The sequence below is a fragment of the Temnothorax americanus genome, unplaced genomic scaffold (assembly GCF_048541705.1).
Source record: "Temnothorax americanus isolate GAGA-0224 unplaced genomic scaffold, ASM4854170v1 Scaffold97, whole genome shotgun sequence".
NCBI classification, from domain to species: Eukaryota; Metazoa; Arthropoda; class Insecta; order Hymenoptera; family Formicidae; genus Temnothorax; species Temnothorax americanus.
Window position 1 is genome coordinate 225,771 of NW_027509820.1, and position 17,229 is coordinate 242,999.

Consider the following 17,229-nt stretch of genomic DNA (forward strand, 5'->3'; position numbering starts at 1 on the left):
ACAAATGTCAATATTTCGCATTTGGCTTTGTTCATCTTTTTCGCAATAGTTTATAAAATACATTTCAAAACTAATATCAGGCATTTCTTTATCGCATAGAAAACTGTAGTTATATTCGCGCCTCTTTATCGATGCACGGTGCATGGCTTGGCGATATTGCGCGTACGTGTATGTGTGTGTTTATCTTCCAGTCGCTCCACGACCTGCCGAGCGTCATAAGGTGCTCTGTCATCGCATCGCGGTAACGCGAGCCGATAATGCAGCAATGTTATATACAGTTAGTGTCAGACGTTGACTTATATAACACCGGCATGAATAGAAACACAATACCTCGTGAAGGCTCTGGCGCGTTGTGATTATTTAGTAATGGCAACAATAACGTTTCATAGGTAGGACGCGTGCATTGTGATTCTCTGTTATATTATTTAATCGACGTTAGCCCCGCACTATATTTTGCAGAACTATCTTGAAATAAGCGAAAAAGCGTGTCCAATAAAATTTATCGTAAAGAGAAAATTATTTATTTGATATTAAATTACAAAGTAACTCGTGAACAAATAATTAACGCATTGTTTAAAATGTCTTTTAAAAAAAATGGAAAGAGAGAGTAAAAAAAGCAGTCGATTGGAAATTGCACGGCAAAGCAAAACACGTTGAGATATTTTCTGCGCTCGTTTCGCGTTTCGCGTCGTGATGAAAATTCTCAAATCACTGACCTTTTGTCGTGCCGCTGATCCGTCATGTTACGCGCATTTCGCGTGATCGAGATACAAAGGCATGAGAAGACGATTTGCGCGCGCGAATGTTTATAGTTTCGCTGTGCCACGTTTCAAACAGACGTTAATTTGATTCCGACGAATTAAACCGCCCGACGATGAGAATTATATTTCGTTTCACTGTGTCCCGATAAAAAGCGTAAACCGTATGCTGTGCGCAAATATAAAGAAAATACGCTACAGTCGAGAGACCGCGCAGACAAAAATATACAGATAAATAGTTACATCTAGAAGGGAGAAGAGATATTTGTTTTTCATAAATGTGAGGCAGCAAAAAGTATAATTATTATGATCACGATAAACAATATAAAGAAAAATAAAATAGAAAAGAAATTATAAAATAAATATTATTTTAAAAAGAATAATTTGTTTAATTAAAGAAGAGTTGAATTAATTGTGCATTTTAGTGTTTAGATTGTGTTGACAAGATAAAATAGCGTAGGAATTCAAAGATCTCCATGTAATTCTAATTTATTCGGAAAACATGTTAGCGAAATAATTACTTCAAAATATTGACGGGCACGACGGGGTGCGATCGATGCAGCGCAGAATTAATTTCCTGCAGGTTTCGCTATACATGATTACGCGGACTACATGATCAATCTGTTGTGAAACGTTTGTTGGCTTTGATCTGTCGAAAATCGGTAAGGGTATTCGCCGATCTAAAATTACAGCGCGCGCACGCGCGCGTTGCCTTATCGGATCAAATTAATTTTCGGTCTTCCACAAACACGGACGTACGAGGTAGGTATTCGTACGTACGTCAAAGCTGAAACTAATACGGATAGCGCTATATAAAAGCAGCCGTTAATTAAATTCGCCAACTAATACATGCCTACTTTATATTTCAGTTAAATTGAGCACAGATTTAATTGCTAATATAAGTAATTGATTTACTTCTGACGTGTCAAGAAGAGATCGAATCGCGCAGCTCGGCGCGTACTCCGGCTTCCATTATTGGCATATGGCACATACGTACGTAGACTTTTGCATTAAAGCCTTTCGTTGATTATTTAACGAAGTGACGCAGCGAAGTGTCCCTTCGAAGTGCGAGGTAGAATTAATTTTCCGATCGTCGCGGCACACGACGCGCGCGGTTTCCATTAGCCTTCATTATGGAATCCATCTATCATAGGATCCCTCTACAATCTGACTACTTACTTTTCCCAGATCGTATAGGAAACCCTTAATCGTTGGACGTAATCGTTTCTCGGCGCTGCAAATTGAGATATTTTCCCCATCCGCAACAGACTAGAGAAACGATTTGCTTGTATATCTGCTGCCGAGTTAATTAAACCCACAGGTTGGCACGGACGTTAAGTATATACCGCTCACGCGCGTTGATATTTCCTCTGTTAAATTAAACACGGCCACTCTAAATATTATATTTAATTATCTTCCGCGAGCGTGTGCGAGGTGCGAGAGACGTACATTGATTCTGTCACATTCGTTGCAGCTGCTGGAATTAACTATTATACGTTCTAATTTTCAACGAGTCATAATTAAGTCGGCAGTCAGACCGATATTAATAGCAGTTTACGTTATATATTACCCGAATTAATGAGGTCAGTCAAATTAATTACTAATTAACACGTAAAACCAAAATATCAACGCTTAACCGGTTTTTCAAGAAACTTAAAAATAAATAAAAAAGGGTGCAAATTACAAACTTGCACATTGCTTCCTCATTATTACAGGAAGCTTTTATTTTATTTAATGTATAATTATTAATATTTATTTTTTTGGCTTCCTCATAGATTAAGCCAAATTTTTCAGTTTTTTCCACCTCTATTTCATATATAAAAAATTTGGGTAATTATGCAGTATAGGGGAGGCACCTCCGATGACCTTGACCTTGACATATGTTGTTAAGGTCACCCTCCTGAGTGACTTTCAGAAGGTTTTAGCCGTCGCTCGCTATTCGTTAAAAAGTTATTAACAAAAAAAGTTTGGAAAATATAGCATATATAGGTGCATATAAGGTTAGTTGACGCGCTTTAAACACTTAAATACTTTTAAAGCGCGTCACTAACCTACATAGGTACGATTTACTGCTTTAAATGTTGTGTTTTAGAAAAGCAGCGATTTTTTCGCAAAATAAAGTATTCTCTGCTTTAACAAAAAAATTTCAATTTATCAACAATTTACTGCTTTAAATGTTGTGTTTTGGTAAAGCAGCGACTTTCTCGCAAAATAAAGTATTCTCTGCTTTAAAGAAAAACGTAATATTAGTCGTTTATGCCTCTCAGTACTTAAAATAACTGCTATATTTTCAAAACTTTTTTGTTTATTACTTTTTAATAAAAAACGAGCGACGGTTAAAACCTTCTGAAGGTCACTCAGGAGGGTGTCCTTGACAACATATGTCAAGGTCAAGGTCATCGGAGGTGCCTCCCCTATACTGTATAATTACCAAAATTTGGTTGATTGGACTAAACTGTATCAGGGTTCTATGTATGTACGAAATGTCTGTAACTCCAGAACTAATTAACCAAATCTTAATTAATTATATATGAAATAGGGGTAGAAAAAACTGAAAAATTTAATAGAATTAGGTATACATAGATCGCTATATCAAATATTGAGAAAGCTATAAGATAAAACACGCTTTTCTATATAAAATAAAAAATTCGAATAAAATCTATACCGGTCAACCGATTTTAATAAAATTTGAGGAGAACATACTTTCTTCTATCGATTAAAAAAAATGCATCCCGATATCTAAAAAATTGTAGAAGTAGATGCGTGTACAAAAAATCCGTACAGACACACATACATACATACTTCCGGACATTTTTTACTAATACAATTTCTCGACATTTTGGAACATTCTAAACCTATTTCCATCAAAATCTCGAAAAAAAAATTTTTCACCATCCCAAAGCTTCCTCTATGAGGAAGCAAAAATCGAACAAATCCTTACCCAGCTATCCATCTTGCGCATCTGTCTGACTATACGGTTCGATCTGGTCTACATCCCCGACGTTTAGATAGCACAATCAATACGTCTATCAGTTCCATGTTCTCGCGAAAACCGACCTGACAAATCGTCGTCTCTCTTACTACGGGCTGCACCAGCAATTAATTCGGCGACAACGCCGTCTTTCTGGCGCGTCTCCCAAATCAGATTGTCATCGCGTTTAAGCCCGTCATCATCATCATCTTTGAACGAACCGCAAGTCCCGGAGAGCTTACGACGACAAAATCGCTCCCTGACGACGTTCGATTCGACCGCAAAACCGAATTAATCCTCGCCACGCATTTCGCGAGCCAGCCGAGAATGGCGGAGACATTTAGACGTCATCGGAAGTCCTCGGCGAGGCGCCTCCATTGGGCGCCCGCGCCGCGCCGCGCCGGCATGTAGGTATATACGCGCACCGAACTGACAAGGAGCTCTGCTCAATTTAATAGCTCCCGCGAACAATGGTGCCTGACAAGAAGATCCGGTCGCTGCACTACTAACGGCACACGAATTATCGAGGCGAATGACGATTCGAGATACAGTAAATCGCGAATTTGAGAATCGAATACGGAATTGAGAATAACTCGATTGGGTTGGAAACACACGAGCTCGGAAAATCTAATTATTATTGCATATACACGTGATCGAATCCAAATTCCTCGCCAAGTATAAAATAACAGCTTCATTATTATTGCATGCAATAATAATAGATGAACGTTGTACGAGTTTGTACTTTTTAAGGGGATCCTAAAGTAAAGGCTGAACTTCCTCGACGTCGGTAATGTCAACATTTCTAATCCTGTTTTCTATGTCATATATCTATATCTGTCCTTGTCTAACGAGAGGCATCTGTCCTTGTTTCGATTGCTGCGCCATCTCTCGCTACACGCAATGTCAACCTGAATGTGCTTTTGCACATATAAAAGTTTATTTAAACTAATCTTTTTTTCTAGGCTTTCAATCTTAGATCTAATTGCACGATATTAATTGTTCTTAAATGTTGTCCCTAGGTCATGCCGGTCTAATTTTGTGGATATTTATTGTAGAATTTTTGTACAAAGCAAATATTGTCGTTACGTATATCAAAAATTAACAAAAATATTAATTTTTTCTCGTTTTCGATATAAATTCGACCACCATGACCTAGATTTTGATGCGTACTTTAATTCTAGACAAGAATTTTGCATTTCTATAAAGCCAATTAAAAGATTAGTGCTAAGAAAAAAAGCCGGTATTACAGACGGCTTTAGGATGCCCTTAAGTGCTTTTTAAGTACTTTTTATTATACAGAGCCACCAAAAAAGTCAACTATTGAAGAAATTACTTGCAGAATAATCGTGCATACGTATCGTCGGACAATGCATTTTGTCGAGTACTTCTCGGGAAAATCTTCTTGGAAGTTTAAAGAAGTTATATTGAGGACATCGATTCCTCTGCTTCCTGCTACCTGACACCGCGTGCCATCGAATTCCGAGCTTATCCCGAAATACGAAATACGTTTCTATTATGTGCATTGCCATAAATCTGACAGAGTTATAAAATACGCGCCGTGTGCGGAAACAAGGGCTGATAGAAGACCACCCGATAATAGAGAAACATGGTGAAGTATTCGTGCTCAATATTCGGTAAGAGTAAATCTTTGTTTGGCTAGCCTAGCTGCACCTGGTATACGCCGGAAAACATTGCTGAAGATTAAGATTATAGATCATGTTCCTGTGGAATGTTTTGCAGCTACTAAATGACTGTCATTTCTCAAAATTATTTTATAATATTTTATGATGTTATAGAAAATATAAAAAATTTTTTAAAAAATTTAATCGCTTTTAACAGAGACATTTTTGTGTTTGGTATTTAAAAGTTTACAGGGAAGAAGAAAAGAATTTACACATGAGAAGATGTCTTTTAATCTTTTTATTTTTCATGATTTAAATTATTTTTTCAAAATGACAAAAATCATCAAAGATCACAAGGGACAATTAAAGTTCGGTGGTTGACTTCGATATTAATATCAACAATAATTATAATTAGTTCCCAGTGAGTACGTCTCTTAAGATAAGGCTTAATAAATTGAGCAAGCAGGAATGAGAAAGCTAAAAGAGTATAAGCTAAAGTATTAATTATAAGCTTAGGCTATGCTAACGGAACAATTTCATCGTCGGCCGGATGAGTCTGTCCTCCGTGCTCGATGTCAGTGACGAAGGAAAACGGTGCGGCCGGTTAGTGACGGTCGATATCAAATATTTATTCTCGTTGTTTGAGTTCTCGAATATAGCTAGTCTACATGAATCACAATTGTATGAATTTTATAACATTTGCTTTAAAGAATTCTTTGAAACAAATGCCAAATATAAATAACGATATGTATCTAATATAAATTTCGAGGAAAATAATTAATATTACCGAGTTTCAGTGTCGAATTTTAAAGCGCGATGCACAAAAGCGATGTAGAAATAAGTATAAAAAATGATAATCCGGTAATTGTTCCGCGCGATATTGTTTCAATCGGAGACTGTGTCCAGAGTCTTTTTTTACTTGAAAAAGCGGATGAGAACAAACTGACGAAAGAGGAGAGCTTATTTCGTCTTTCGCGGGTCGAGCAACTTGTCGGCGGCTGCTTCAATTTTGTTGCACCGGTGGACATCTCGAATCTTCTCCTTTATCTTATTTGATTCTAAGGTTAAGAAGAGAGAGCTTAGTTTGTTCACGGGCAGGACTTTCGTCCGCGGACCTGGGAAACGCAATAACCGCCCTCGTCCGACCTGCAAAATGGCACCTCCGCAGTACCTCCTATTTCATCCTACATCGGCGAGAATGAAGTTCGCACGACCTTCGGTCAAACTTACTATCGAGTTACGTCGCCCTTCGAAATTCTTCCTTTCTCTGACCTGAGGGAAGCGCGGAGAAGGGATTCGCAAAACGGCAAAATCAATTTCTAACTTAAATTACGATGAAAGAGAAATATATGAGTTAATTTAGAAAATATGAAAAGAAATACAGAGAGAATTGATGGAAATCGCATAATGCTCCACTGTTAAATTCGTAGTGTCAAATTATATTCAATTTGAGTCATTTTTAACTATTTCTAGGCCACTGCTTCCTACTCAATATGTCGTTAATTTAACTAAACCAATGAAGTTAAAATAATACTGTGTTAAAATACTTGTGTTAAAATATAATATTTTTTTCTTACAAAATGTTATTTAACCTAAGGCATTGGTTTAAATTTCATTCTTTAATATTTAACAGTGTCGCTTGATTAATCTTTCTTGTTACATCTTTATTGCATTGTACTAATTTACATTTGGAAACGTTTATTTATATATTCTTGTATACTATATTTTAATTTATTTTTTAACAAAAAAATTTTAGAAACTATAAATATGTATTTTTATTATACGATAAAATGTAAAAAATACATTTTTTAAATTTTTATTTACTAAATGTAAACATGTTGTTTATAATCCAATACTGATATATAAATGCTCAAAATTTTCGAGAATTTAAATTCTCAGTTATGCTAAAATTATGAACAGCCTAGTCGGAAAATTAATTTATCTGTTTATTAATTGTCAAAAGAATTGATATGCAATGCTGAAAATAAGGGATTAATCCTTAAAATTATTACTTTTCCAGCATTATAAAAGTAAATACGTTGAAATTCGCTCAATAATTTCTTCATTGATGTAATAAACAGATTGGAGGAGAAAGGATATAATAATGATTGAATTAAAAAAGGAGCATTATATATAAACAAATGTATATAATATTTCGCATGAGAGGGTATTGTACAATAATTATGTAAAAGATAAAATTTGTAATAGAGGTTTGATAATTAAATAGTCTTCACTTCAAACTTGAGTACTTTGTGTGACTTTGTTCGAAACTGCAGAGAATATTCGAATCCTATTAAAACGAGTAATAAAGTACTTTAGATATTATTATCAAGAATTAAAAGGATTTTACTCTCTCTTTGAGATAAACTTCTGTCCGCGTTGGCTTTGTTCCTTTTCTATATATTTCGTTCGGTTGTTAGAAATCTGAATATTCTTCTATAGAGATATAGAGAAGAGAAGATAATACCTTTATGCGATACTTCATCATAATCACTTTTTATCACTCCTTCTGACATTTATATCTATGAAATAATGTTATTATTTTGTTGCGTCACATTGTCCTTCTATTAGAGAAAAATGTTTTTAAAAGGTAATAAGATTTAATAGTCCCTTCGCTCGGAATTATTTTCATAAATATTAACGAAGATGCCTTTCAGTTATCTTCAAAGATAGTTCCAGATTAAAGAAACAAAGATTTACTAAACCTGTTACATAAATTGTGCAGTAATGCACGTAGTTACCGTCGCGAGTCTCTCATTTGGTCAAAGGTTTCCTGACCGTTGTGTAGGCATAGCGGTAAATTCCACCGTACAGGAGTAGGCTAGAATTTGTCGGAGCAAATCGAAACCGTTTCCCTTTGACGCTGTGCATCGGCAGGGTTACACGCAGTTTTATTACGTTGCTAATACGTGTCTCGTATCTTCCCGGTGCAATTTTGCCACCGTTCGTTTTAACGTGCGAATTTGTTTCAAACTTGTTTGCGCGGGCCGACACAAATGTTTCGCATTTCGCGTATTTTGCGTAGAAGAAAATGCAGTGAATTTTATCGATTATTTTTCAACCCGCGGTTATACACTACACTGTAAAATTTATTTATTTTTCTTTATGGTAGATACGATCTAATTTAACAAAATTTATTTAAAATGTTATGCGAACAGTTGTTAGAAGAGGAAAATATGAAAAATTACATATAAAATAGAGATAAAACCTCAGTAAAGTAAATTCCGATTTATTGAAAGTGTGATGTTTTACCGAATGTTTAAAGTCTAAAAAGAAATTAAAAAAAAATATTAGATATAAATTCAAAGACGATGTAAACGCTATAAAGTTTATCTCGTGCAAACTTCGTTATGCTTTAGTGCAATTTCGACTACTGCACCGCGCGCGGGTATAGCTTGTTTCATCTCCCAGCGCGCCGGCAAACAATTAACGGTGCAACTTTGCAATATTTGAGAGAGACCACAGAGGGTTCAATCTATAGCCGACCTCTTTTGTGACAGCACCTCAAAGCGTTGAGGTGACAACGATTTTCCAGATCGGAAACGAAAATGGATTTAGTTAATCCGATTGACGGTCCGCGGGAACACCGCTGGTTTACGTGTTTTAACGGTCGTTGAAAATTTGCAACTACTCGCAGGGAAAACCGCGTAACATTGGAACGTGAATATAGACTGTCCGCAACTTGCCGTAGGCTTTAAATGTGGTTAATGCCGTCTGAGGAATATGTGTTATATTTAAGTACATTAACCCATTAAGTCCTAGAAAGCCATACGCGCAAATCCCCTAACTCGGGCTCTGATTAAAATTTTTATATTGTAATTGATATTTAAAGGTAAAAAAGTGCTTTTTCTGAAAATGTAAGCGGCGATGGAATATTTGAAAAATAGATATAAAGTTTAAAAGGTGAAATAAAAATGTAATCCCGTACCTTTTTACTTTTTACTGATAAATAATCAACTAATCAATGACTTTGTTTACCTTTTTGAGTAGAATTTTTGTTATATATCACTCAAATAATAATTATATCGATTTATTCTATTGGAAAAGGTAGACAAAATCATTATTTATTAATTGAGTATTTGTCAGTAAAAAGACAGAAAGTCACTTACTTTTTTTACCTCCACTTTTAATCTTTATATCTTTTTTTTAATATTCATTTTTATCGGCAACTTGATTTTTGGAAAGAGCTACTTCTTTTTCTCCCAAATGTCAATTGCAATATTTAAATATTTTGATAAAAATTCAGAGAATAAAAATTTAGAACGGAAATGGGTGTAGGAATCTTTTAAAACTTACCTAATAGGTCAAATCTAGATTGCACAAATTTGACACACATTTTAACAGTATTTTTACGAAGCGATTGATTCTTTGTAAAATTTAATGTTTGAAATATATGTATAAAAGAACAATTTTTACTTATAATCTCGTTTTTTTCATCTTTAATCATTCTACGTTTAATTGAAATAAAATGACAAAATATTGAAGTTTTTTTGTTTATACATTCGTACATACATATTTCATTTATTCGTAAGTTATTTAAAAAATCTCGACATTTTGTATGCAGCGGCGAAATAACATTCTTAAAAAAAAGGCATACATTTAAAATCTATTTTAATTACATTCAAGTGAGATCTGTAATCCGAAACTTTATATTGAGCAGATATTCAACGTTAAAACGTACAATTACGATATATGATAACTGCCCGTTAAACTTTCATCAAAGAAAGATCGGCGATTTCAGAGTTCTATGCACTGTAAAATTCATATTTTCAAAAGAACCGCGGTATAATCTGCGTGAAACGCGATGTAACTGAGCTCTCTCTCCGTCTCCCTTTCTCTCTCGTGCGTTCTCTCGAAATTCTCGTAAACGTATAGCGGAGTAGAGTTGATTCCCCCAAGCCACATTCCAAAAACGCCCAGAGACCAACGGGGAAAAAAATATTGAATGCCAACTATTCGCAGACGGTGTCCGGTGGCACGTAGTTCTCTCAGCCGGCGATAGTTTGTGCCTTGTTAATTTTGCAGATAGGACAATGGCCGGGTGTTGTAGTTGTAGCACGGTTCCCGAAATACCCGTGTTTCCAGGGTACTTGCCCCCGATACCCCCGTTTAACCGGGACAAGTTTATTCGATGGATGTCCGGCCGCAACGCGATTCGGTATGTGCCAGATGCTGAAAGGATTTCTCACGTTTAATGCACACCGGCATTCGACCGGATTCCGCGAATTATTTATGAAATCTGATCGGCACAAAAGGGCATGTCGTTTTACGCGACGCGCGACGCGCGCTTCGCAGTGATCTCGATTAGATTGACATAATGTTTCAGCGCTCAATAAATTTGTCAAAGTTAACGAAATATTTTATTATACTTTATACAATATAGAGTATAAAAAAAAAAAAAAAAAAAAATTCGCATGAATATTTCTGCATAAACCTTGTAGTAGTTTTTTTTCCAGATTTTTAACAAATATATCGCATAAAATATTTTCCTTTCCACACAAATTGAAGGGAGAGTATCTTTTCTGAATATCTTCACCCCCATGATTAAACGCGCTTTCGTTTGAATTATAAAGTTCCGTTGCATTTGTCGCAAATTCAGGCGATATCGTTTTGCGCAATCAAAATTAGCAAGGTCGTCTCTCCGAATTGGATTAATTTATCGAATTGCTGACGCAAGTGAATAAATTTCATACACAATTATTGCCGCTGCGCTTTGCCGTGAATCTCGTTGAATTTTGCCGCGAAATTATTCGCGGCATTCCATCGCCGTCATTCACCTGTTCCACCGCCGCCGACCGGCACCGAATTAGAACGATTCAGTTCGGCGGAAGATTTAGGATAGCTCGGCCGACAGTAATTACACGGCAAAATCGAACGGCGAGCGGGGAGCGTTTCATACGGCAAGGCTATATTTTCGATGTGTAGCGCGCTAGAAAATGATCATCTATGGCGCCGCGGCGGTACCGCGGCGCGGCGTGGCGTCGATCTGACACGGTATATATCGTGATAGCAGATCGATAACGAATATGCGTGCCGCCTAATATTCGCGATTCAAATACACGCAATTTGCCTTGTCCACCTGAGTCAGCTAATTACGCGCTCGGTGAGCCCGTAACTTCCCGGTATCGTATTCTCGGTATATGCTTCCAAGTTGGCCGAACGAAGGCAAATTGCTGTATCGTATTTCGGTGAGCAAACTAACGTAATTCATTCAACGAATCTTACTTACATATATCAAAAATAGATTAAGTTCGCTTGTACTTCTGCCAATTATTTTCCGTTGTTGTGAGAAAGAGAGAATGAAAGAGAAAATATGGTACCTACTATTTTGATATTATTTTATGAATTGTAATCCTAAAGAAGTTGTTACACATATTTTAAGTAAAATATGTCTCCATAAAGCGTACAAATTATTTTCATATTTTTAATTATAAACGTCGCGCGTATTTTAATTATAGTCATTATCAAAATAGATTATAGCACGATCTCGCTTCAATGCCGCCCGATGAGAGACCATCGCCTTTAAAATCCAACGTCTGAAATTGGATCCGACGTTCCTTCGAGTTCCATTGCGCAATTTCTACGAATAGTGATCTTCGCGCGTTCCTAGACGTATTTCCGGATCGTCGCTTCCGTTCTCCTTGGTAAAGCTCCGCTCGAGAAATCGTAATCGAGAAATTTAGAGGTCAGACGAGGCCAACCACCTGAATACGGGAATCGAGTGATTCGCTGGAGAACGGTTTTCTCGTTAGCACAGTGTTAGAATCTCTTAATTATGTATAAGTTACTTTATTTCTCTATTATATTAAATATTTTCTGGGTAGGTGTTGATTTAATATGTAGCAAAGTATATTTCTTGAAACTATTATATCGAAATATTATACAATTCCATTAAGACGTAATATATTTACGACTGCCATATATAGTCGCTGTTTGTAGCTATATATATACTTCGTCATTGATTTTAAATAAAGAACCAAAAATTCCAACATTTGTTCGAGTATACGATTTAAACCCTACGCGAACACGAGGCTTTCACGAAAAAGACGAGGTCTCTAAAACCATTCTTCACGCTCGTCACATATCTCTTTGTGTCCTCAGGCGGGTAAGAAACTCTTACCGTTCTTCTTTACCCCTCACGCTCAAGCGTTGATTCGTTTGAAGCATGCGTTATTCAAATGAAATATGTCTCTCCGAGCGTAGCATAAACTTTCTTCGGTAAGAATTATTCAAAAAGTCACGTTTTTTTCTCTCAAGAATACAAGACGTGCAAACAAATATGTCGTAGTTATTGTTATTCTCTTTGCCCTAAAAATCATGAAATTGTCAGAACTTTTTTCTAAACCATGTATATAATAAAACACTATTATTTTATCTTTATTGTTTATTTTAAAAACTTTGATATATTTTTTGAAATCTCATTTTTAAGCTTAATTTATTATCAGAATTAAACAATTAAAAATCAACATATAAAAAAAGAGTACAAAACCACAAGGTGTATGTGTCATAATCTTTAATTAATATACTTTAATAAACGTTTTGATCTGTCATCTTTAGTATGATAAATTAAGAAAACATATAAAGGCTGAAAACATATAAAGAACAAAAGCCCTATCTGTTATATCTTTGCCACAGATTAGAAACCAATCATGATTTCGATTAGGATAATGTTCAGGTTTTGGAGAAAGCAAGAACTGTCTCACATCAAAAGAATTGTGTCGGAAATGGTGCACATATCAAATGTCAATCCGCTGAATTAAATACGCGGAATAATACCCTTACAGAAAATTAATATCTACTGTAAGTGATTACTTGGCTAGTGATTAATTACTTATTTTGAGTATTAAAAGCACTGTTTTTAATGCTTTTAATACTTAAAATAAGTAATTAATTACTAGCCAAATAATCACTTACAGTAGATATAAAATTTCTGTATAAAGGGTACCGGTCTATTATCGGATTTAACTTACTCCCCACTAATTAACATCCTACTCTTCCTTTTCTCTTCCTTTTCCGTTACCACTCCATGTGGCGATCACATGATGGCGTAGAAAGATGTGCGCTAGTCTAGTGAGCCGGAGGATCCGAGTTCAAAACCGACCAAAATTGTCGGTATTTATTCGATCGCAGGGATGGCAACCGAAAATATCTTGCCTATAGCTCTCTACATTTAGAGAGAAAACCGATCCCTCAAGTTGGGGGTTAGGCAACAATAAAAAATTACCCAAAAAATTCAATATTTTTATAAGACTCAAGAAATGTTCGCATTAAAAAAAATATCCGTATAAGATTTCTCAGTTTCATACAAAAGAAACACAAAATTCTACATTACTAAATATCACGGTGGCATCAGATAAAACATCTGATACTCAAAGATCGAACTCATCGTACGTGATAACATTAAAAATATATCGGGAAATATCAACAAATTAATTTGTTGATATTGAGTATTAGATGTTTTATCTGATATTATCGTGATATAAAGTAGTATAGAATTTTGTGTTCCTTTTGTCCTCTTTTTATCACTGAATAATGGATTGGAATATGTGAAGTTTAGATTGAGTCTTTTTCGTATCAATATTAGTATCATTTCCTAGTCTAATAGAGTATATATTATATGCGAACGCATTCTCTCGCCAGTTGTCTACCGCTGCTTGAACTTATAACATTATCATAAGTGACAATTGAACATATGTGACAATATGAACATAGAATACTATAAGTCTTCTCAACACAATACTTATGTCAGTATTTAAGATAAAAATTTTTGTACTTTTTTTATTTCAGTAACATATTATTATTTATGAATTTTTTATTTATTTCAGTTTAAATTCTCGACTTTTATACATTGAAAAAGTAAGATGTGTGTTCGATTTGAATTTTATATTAAGAACTAATGCGGTTTTCATTTTTATCTTTTTATTTACCAGCCTTTATGTGTGTGTGTTTTTTTTTTAATTTATAGCATTTCGGTTTGACGACAGACCGAAATGTTTGTTAAAGTATTTAACTAAAAGCTAAAATAATTGAATTAAAGATTACGATATAAACAGCCTGTTGTGGCTCTGTGTTCTCCCTTTTTTATACGTTAGTTTATCAAGATTTTATTAAAATTTAATCTAAAAAGTAGAAACTGGACTTATGGCTTAAAAACTGAGCGATTTCTAAAAGAAACTGTTTAAATGTTAATTATTATACATATTTTTATAAAAAATTATATACTCAACAAGTAGAGAGTACCTTGCATCATAGTTGTTTAACGTGATGAAATAATAATTTATTCCATAGTTCGGTAATAATTTCGCGGAATTAATTTGGATTGTAGTCAACGATTCGGTAATTAATGTCCTTCTCCGAAGCATGCCAATTGTCGCAATTAATTCTCTAGTTTGCATTTCATTTGCAAACATCTACGCTGTTATCCGAAAGCCCGCGAAATGCATTACTCGAAAACAGGAATAATTAAGCTTCGCTCCACTTTGAGAGATACGTCTAACACATGAAACTACACATTTGTATACTTATAATTTATGTACATCCCAAAGCTGATAAGATTTCATTGCACATTCTGAAATGCAAGAAACTCCGAACTAAAAATAAAGTTAGACATGTTGTCAGACAGTTATGAATTATTTTATTCTGGTAAAATAAGATCGAGAGATTAGATATCGGTTTGTATTGCAATTCTTTGGATATTTTAGAAAAATGTTTAAAAAAATGATATTTATAAAGGTCTGCAGTTAGAGAAACATTTATTTTCGAAAGTAAGAAAGAGATATATATATATATATTTCTTTCACATTCAACAGTGAGGTAGAGTAAAACATTTAAACAGTTTCTTTAAAGAATCGCTCAGTTTTTCAGCGACTCCAGTTTCTAGGTAAAATTTTAATAAAATGTTGATATAAATTAACGTATAAAAAAGGGGGAACATGATCTGTTTATATACGTTGCAATTATTCACTGTATTTTATTTTAAGCTCATGTAAACGAACTTTAGTTTTTCTTATGTACACACTGCGCGTCTGTTAAAGGTGGCGAGCCTGATTTTTTCTCCTCGTGTATATTCTACTCTATGTTACGCCATCTCTATGTTCTTTATGTTCAACCAAGATGTCGTCGTTCGGTCGTAAGAGAAACGACACGATATTATAATAAAAGTTTATTTTGTGTCAATCCTGCTTTCTATCAATTTCATCCAACAATTCTGGTAGCAGAGCGTGGTTGCCGCGATTGGAGAAAGAAGCTGCCTAGAAAAGAAGAGCGAAAAGCCGGAAGAAATGTTTTTGAGCAGCAATCAAGATGGACAAGATACCGATAGGTTCTGTTCCACAACTTACGACTAAGAACTACCACGTTTGGGCTATGAAATTAGAAGCAGTATTAAGCCTGAAGAAGGTGAAATACGTTCTTACGACAAACCAACCTACAGGCGACAGAGAGCGCGAAAAATGGGACAGCGATAACGATGACGTCGTATCCATTAAAAAACTAACATTGTCCGACGACCAAGCCATGCAGTTTACGGACGGGAACAACGCGAGGGACCTGTGGGAGAAGATCAAAAAAACCTATGTGGGGCGCCTTGAAGATTCTAAAATCGACGCCACAGTTGAACTACGTAGCATAACAATGGGCGATAAGGAGACAGGGGTGGATTACGTCGCACGTGCACGAGGTCTAGCGTCAAAATGCAAAGGTCTGGGCGTCAATATCTCAGATCGTGAGCTTGTATATTACGTTGTGAGAGGCTTGAACGGTAAATTTGGCCGTTTAAGGAATACACTTAAAACACAACGAGATAAGAAATTCGACGACATACTAGAAGACTTAAGAGAAGAAGAAAGCGAGTTATTTAACCAAAAAAAGCGTAACGATGCAGCCTACGTAGCGAGAGATGGAAAACGCAACGCCGGGAAAAAATGTTACGTATGCAAAAAGCCCGGGCACCAAGCAAAAACATGCTGGCACCGAAGATCCAATGACAACGATGGTGAGAAAAAGGACCGACAACAAGACAGGGACCGACAACAGGACAGGGGACGTGGAAACCAGCGCAGCGATGCACAACAACAAGGTCGTCCACAACAAAATCGCCAAGATAGACGCAACGATCGGAACGAAAAAGCCAACGAAGCAACTGATGACTATGCATTCGAAGCATACGATGAAAATTGTGCAGACGATAATCGTAGAGTAAGTTGGGTACTAGATAGCGGTTACAGTAGTCACATGATTAAAGAGAAATATGTAACTGACGATTTTGATTACATAAGCGGTAACGTTTTTCTAACGGGTAAGGGCAGTGTGTTAAACTCAAAAGGAATCAGCTCAATTAACAGTAAATTTGAGATTGATAATAAATACGGTTATAATGTATGTCTCAAGGATACCCTATTTGTACCTGAATTAAGGAATAATTTACTTTCCGTACGAAAATTGGACGAAATGGGTTATAAAGTAATATTCGGTAACGACTTAGCATTAATTTACGATAATAATAAAATACTTGTGGGTAAAGGAATTAAAAATGGTCCTAAATATATTATAGAGAGCGAGATTGCAGTCCGTTTTTTTTATATAAAGACAGCCTACCTCTACGGATCCATTGATGAAACCGTGTATATTAAGTATGAGGTAGTTTTGATAAAGAAGATAATTGCAAACTGTTGGTGTGCGGCGATAGGAGTAAATGATAAGTTATTTAAGGGTGTGATAATGGTGGTGTATCACTCACCGAGCGCATCAGATGGTGAGTTTGTGAGATTCCTAGAGGATGTCGTGGAGGAACTAATAATTAGGGGAGATTGTATGGTAATAGAAGATTTTAATGTGAATTTTATGATAGATTCGTTCTATATAAAAAAACTACAAACGA

At 35.5% G+C, this 17,229-nt stretch overlaps 1 protein-coding gene across 1 annotated transcript in view; it reads left to right on the forward strand.

Annotated features, from left to right (window-relative positions):
- Positions 1 to 271: 271 nt before the first annotated feature.
- LOC143908481 (uncharacterized) overlaps positions 272 to 17,229 on the forward strand; it is an 86,033-nt gene continuing 69,075 nt past the window's right edge. Inside the window, exon 1 of the mRNA XM_077426156.1 lies at positions 272 to 389. The gene's annotated coding sequence lies outside the window, so the exon portion shown is untranslated. The remainder of the gene's footprint in view (positions 390 to 17,229) is intronic.